General features: G+C 42.9%; 1 long non-coding RNA gene across 1 annotated transcript; it reads left to right on the forward strand.

Moving 5' to 3' along the window:
• Positions 1 to 604: 604 nt before the first annotated feature.
• Positions 605 to 3,879, forward strand: LOC120738631. Its single transcript, XR_005697030.1, has 2 exons — positions 605 to 1,189; positions 3,303 to 3,879. It is a non-coding gene; the product is annotated as an uncharacterized LOC120738631 (long non-coding RNA).
• Positions 3,880 to 5,808: the final 1,929 nt, after the last annotated feature.

Consider the following 5,808-nt stretch of genomic DNA (forward strand, 5'->3'; position numbering starts at 1 on the left):
ATTATATTGCATTATGTCACATTGTTACATCTTTTTAATAAATGATGACAGTCAGCTGAATTTGCTGCCCCCTTGGTGGAGGACATCAGGATCAGCTGCTGCTCCATCACAAACACCACAGAAGAAGAACAACACTGGATCAGATTATCTGGACGTGTTTGACAGGGACAGTGTTCATGTTCATGGACATCAGGACAAAAACAGACGATGGAAACCTGCCAGATTTGAGCTAAACTGCTCGTTTCCATGTGTAGTCCCTGGGAGGTCACATGACCAACAAAGACACACAAGCTGTGTCCCAAAACGTCGGCTGCATCCTCCGGAGGCTGCATTTGAAGGCCGATGACGTCACAGCCAGGCGACGAAGGCTGTCCCGATTCCTCGACTCCTTCAAATGCGTCCTTCATTCCCCCGAGTTTGAAGGATGGGTCGGGTGTGTCCTTCGTGGCCCACCATATCCCAGAATTCATAGCGCGGCCCAGCCAAATTTCAGCTGCCAACAATGGCGGCCGCTACTAAGTTTTAAAATTTGACGAGGGAGTACTACTTACTTACAATGAATTCCTTACACTATATAATTTTCCCGTCAGGGGGGGACTATGTAACAGTTGCTATTTTAATGCAGTGTATCACCACATGGCGGCGCCTCCTGTCTCACGACTGGTGTCACCCCCTTTTTGTTCTTCTTTGCACTCCTCTTGTAATGGATGCTCCCGTGTGTACGCGGACTAGTGTGCTCTTTAGTAATGTGTGGTAGAGGTAGCACTTTTATTTTTGATATTGTAAATAAATGAGTACTTTTTGGAAAGTCAGAAGCTGTTGCTCATTCGCTATCCACCTGCACACCTCCGCGGCTGGCTTCATCTCCACTGCACGTTACAATATGTTGATTTTTTTCGCCTACTCATATCATAATTTTTTTACTCCTGGTTCTGTATGTTCATGTTCTGTTCTTTTGTAAACTTCATCTGTTTGTATGTTGTATACTCATTGTGTTTCAATAAAGTTCGATTTAAAAAAAGGTACGTTCTAAACGAAGCTTCAGACGTCACTGATCACGTGACTCTGGCCAAACGAATCAAGCCTCGACACGGTGCTTCTGAAGCAGCGCGTTGATCTTTCTGACACACGCACCGGAGCGTCAGCTTCAAGCGGACCATCACTACGTCTCACATCTAAAGGTGTCAAGGTAACTTTGAACTGAGTTCAGTCAATCTGGAGTTTTTCCAAGTTTTCTGTTGCTCTCTGTGAGAGAAGAGCGTTAAAGGCGGGGCTCTCCAGAGTCCAGCAAAACAGGAAACCACAGCTGGGTGTGTGTAAGTGTGCAAACCAATAGAATGCATCGTGGTGGGGGGGGCATCACGGGCATTGGCAAGAAAAAAATAAAAGAATCGGTCGTACCCATGCTTCCCCGACGTCATGCCAGCGCATATTGGGAAATTCGTAGGCACCGATCGGTTTTCTATCAGCCATTTGCTGGGAGTAAGGGCGCCCTCCGTTTGCGAGGTGCGCCTGCTGCTGGCGGCACAGGGAGGAGAGGGCGGGGCGGCGGGGAGTCTCTGGCTGGCTGGAGCGGCATCTAATAACCAACTCGCAAAACAAAATAAAAACAACACAACAAACAGATATTATGATACAGACTTATAATCTGCACCGATGTTTTTTCTAAATTCTATAAAGTGAGCGCGAGAGCCCTCGGTGCGCCTGCGCGCTGCTGAAGTCAAAGTAAACTTTATTGTCATCTCCGCTACAGACAGTCCAGCATATAGAGAGACGAGACGACGAGGCTGCAGTTACAGCGGTGCAAGTAAACAAACAATAAATATAAGAAGAGTAAGAAAATAAATCTACACTTTAGGACTCGGGGTAAAGGATCAATAACAATTTAAATTTATAATTTACAGTTTGATGATTTAAAGTCTCACACAACCCGTCAAAAGGGGCGGGGCCGGCTGCTTCCAAGTAGAGCGCATTTCATTTATAATGATGTAAATCCAAGCCCATCATGGATTCACCATCTGAATCCTGGGTTGTGTGAAATCCCAGAAATCAACCTTAGACAAAGTGAATCTGTGAACTAAGGTGTAGGTCTGTTAGGTTAATTGTGCTGATCCTCGGGTTGGGGGATTTGTGTTTGTACTGGAGCGCAAAATTCAAACCAATGGAAGATGGACAACAAAAGTTCAAAGCCATCAGGTGCTCAGGTTAGAAAAAAGAGAAAAGATGCAGGTAAGCAGACGTGTGATTGGATAATGGCAGGTCATCCTGAACCAATCAGACTAAACTCCAAACAATACATTATGTTACAGATTTTAATATTAATTAGTCATTGTTACTTGTTGATTTGTCCTTTTCTCATTGTGTGACGAATTATGACGACTGTTTGGTAGCTGTTATTGTCTCTCTCTCTCTCTTCATGTGTGTTTCTCTGGTGAAACAATAGTTTTGTGTTAATGTTAGGGCTGCACGATTTTGCATAAAATGAGAATCATGATTTTTTTGGCTTAGAATTGAGATCATGATTCTCTCATAACAATAAATAAACATAAAACAACAAATGTCTCACGTTTTGTTGTTGCAGCAAAATGTTGTCCTGCTTGAAATTCCGTCTCCACCGTTGCTCGACGCTGCGTGTACAGAGCAGGTAGTGCAACAATAGAAAAATAGTTGCGGGACGGCACTGTGTAGCGTTTGTCTAGGGTGTTGATCGTTTTCCTAAATCCCTCGTTTTGCACAGTGTTGATGGAGCCATATCTTTGGTCAGGTGATAAGTGATAGCCTCCGTAATGTCTTTGTGCCTGCGGGAGTTCGACGTGTATAGGGAAGCGCTGTATAAGGTTCCCGTTATTGATGTTTGGGTGGTTGACCGGGACGGATTTTCTCCTGTCACTTTCTCGTCATCCCTGACGTGCTCTCCGTTGTTTTTTCCCTGCTAATTTTAGCATCACACGGCACAGCTTCTGTATCACGTGGTATAAGGCTCCGCCCTTGTCATTTGTTGAGCAGGAAGAGTGAGCGCTTGTTTTCATGCAGAGTACGTCCCGGGTCAAAATGCCGTACATTTGATCCCTGTTGTCTTTGCTCGATGATTGGTTTGAGTCTTGACAATCCACATTGCTGGCGTTGCATCTTTCAATGGCAGCAATGGCAGGTATCAGTGCTCAAACCTTTTGTGTTTGTTTCCAACAAGTTGCCCACCTCGGAAACAAAAATGTGTTCTTTTACTTGTCAGATGAACATATGAGACACTTTGACTCTTCAGTGCAGTGTGGAGCCTAACAAAGATCTGTTTTGTGTCCCAGCTGATCAGCAGGAGGAGGAGAGTCTGACGGAGCAGCAGAGGAACATTTTCAGCTACTTGGACTCAGCTCAGCCACTACAGAGGAAACAATGAGCTCAACACAGAAGGTGACAGACAGAGCAGGACCATATGACCAAAGATATTTATCACCATATACATTTGAACATTTGCCATAACGATGTAGCTGACGATAGAATTGACACCAGACAAAATACTTTACAGCTGCACAACTTTATTAAAAACCCATCAATGTATTTTCACTGAAACAAGCAGCTGTTGTTTATGTGCATTAAAGTTATATAAAAATGTAACAGTGCAAATGCAAATTCCTCGCTGACAGTTTAACCAAAAGGCGTTGGCTGACACATCCTGAGCATAACCACGTATAATATCCACTAAACTTCAGAAGAGGTTATACAGTCGTGGCCAAAAGGTTTGAGAATTGCATAAATATTGGAACCTGGAGAAGTTGCTGCTTAAGTTTTTATAATAGCATTTTGCCTGCACTCCAGAATGTTATGAGGAGTGATCAGATGAACTGCATCGTCCTTCTTTGCCATGAAAACGAACTTAATCCCCAAAAAGCCTTACCACTGCATTTCATTGCTGTCATCAAAGGACCTGCTGAGACCATTTCAGTGATCGTCTTCTTAACTCAGGTGAGAATGTTGGCGAGCACGAGGCTGGAGATCATCATGGCTGTATCCCGATTCAGGTTCTGCAGCTTTAAAGTCCTCAAGGGCCGCGTACTCAAAGACCGCTAAGGCCGAAGTGCGAGGCTCGTAGGCTCGTGAAATGGGACGTCCATTGCCTAGCAACCATGATACTAACTGTAAAACATGATTGTTGGGCTTCATTTCTGTGCTGAACAGTCGTTTAAGATTAGCTGTAAATAACAATTAGCTGATGTTGTTCATGAGACTAAAGTCATCTCACTGTGGTAATGTAACTCTAATATGACCAATATTATAGTTATTATATTGTTGGCATTACTAAATTTGGCTCAATGCTTACATATATGTGTAAAAAGCAAATGTAGGAGCTGTGATAACTGTGTCTGATAGAATGAAGAGTAGACTGATATATGAAATATTCCTTTATTGGGTGAGAAAATCAGACCATGTCATAACTGCTGTAAGTCACACAGAATAGATATCAGATCCTTAAACAGGCTGACTTCTGCTAAATGGGTCAAACTGGGCAGAAAGTCTACAAACACATAACATCCTTATAGAATATGATGTAACACTATAGATCAACTTAGCTCAGAATATATAAAGCATATAAACAATTACAGCAATATGATGCAACAAACACAGCAGCTACTGATCCAAAATACTCAAAGCTTCATAGAACTGAAACCAACATTTATTTTAGCTCCATTCTGCTGCTGATACAGACTTTAGGTTTCTGAACATTAAACTTGTTGCTGCCTTTCATAGTGTGTAACTTGAAGGCCCTGAGTACTTTCTCCCACACTGGAAACACTGGGATGATCACATTATTTGAACATTACCTAATAAGACTGATTCAGCACAGACAGTCATGTTAAACTTTCCTAGCAGTCCTTCACAAACAGGGAACAGTCTGTCTATTCCCTCCATTTGTCAGCTGCTGCTGGCTCTTCCTCCTCCTCTTCTTCACACACTGCTGAGTTTGTCCTGGTGGATCATCAGGGCTGCAAAGCCTCACAGATGATGTGCAGCAGTGGCTCCCTCAGTCTGTCCTCACTCTGGACACTTGCAGTCGTCACACATGGAAATTAAATGTGTGATAAGCTGCAGGATTCAAACACAAGTGTAACTTATAAACACATGTTCATACTTTTATTCCACAATCACAGAGAAAGAAACAGAGAGAGTGCAGGACAGACAGACAGGTGACAGTCTCAGGTGTATACACTGCTACACAACAGCACCAGAGAAGCAGGATTTAGTGTTTGTGTTATTACGAGTGTGAACAAGAAGAGTTCCAGATGGTACAGTGGACACATGTGTGACTGCTGTGATTAAAGCATCTTTCTTTCAGCTTAACGAGTGAACCGTCAGCTCGTTCAAACACACGTTAAAGTGCGTTTGGCTCGACACCACCGAACAGAGGCAGCAATATAACACAGCTAACATTAACAGTGCAGTGGATCCTGCTTGTGCCGTGATGTTCAGGACTGCAAACCGAGCAGCATCACTGACTTTCAGCTTGTTGTGTTTGTGGATATATGACTGACTTTAATTATCCACAAAATCATCACATTCTCTGTCAGATTAAGGTCGACTATTGAACGGCGTATATTTTAAAGGTTTTAAAACCAAGTTAACGCTGAAAGTACAAACATCACTAATGTCACATAACTCTGCCGACAAGGCATAGCTATGGCTATGAAATGCTCTTTGTGTATCACTTCTTCATTATGAAAGATGTCATTAATGCACTAGTAATGTCTCATCTGGAGTATTGTTCAATCATTTGGTCAGCAGCTAATAAGACAGATCTTAACAGACTTCAGTTAG

This window comes from Simochromis diagramma, unplaced genomic scaffold (assembly GCF_900408965.1).
Source record: "Simochromis diagramma unplaced genomic scaffold, fSimDia1.1 OVJJ01000026.1, whole genome shotgun sequence".
NCBI lineage: Eukaryota > Metazoa > Chordata > Actinopteri > Cichliformes > Cichlidae > Simochromis > Simochromis diagramma.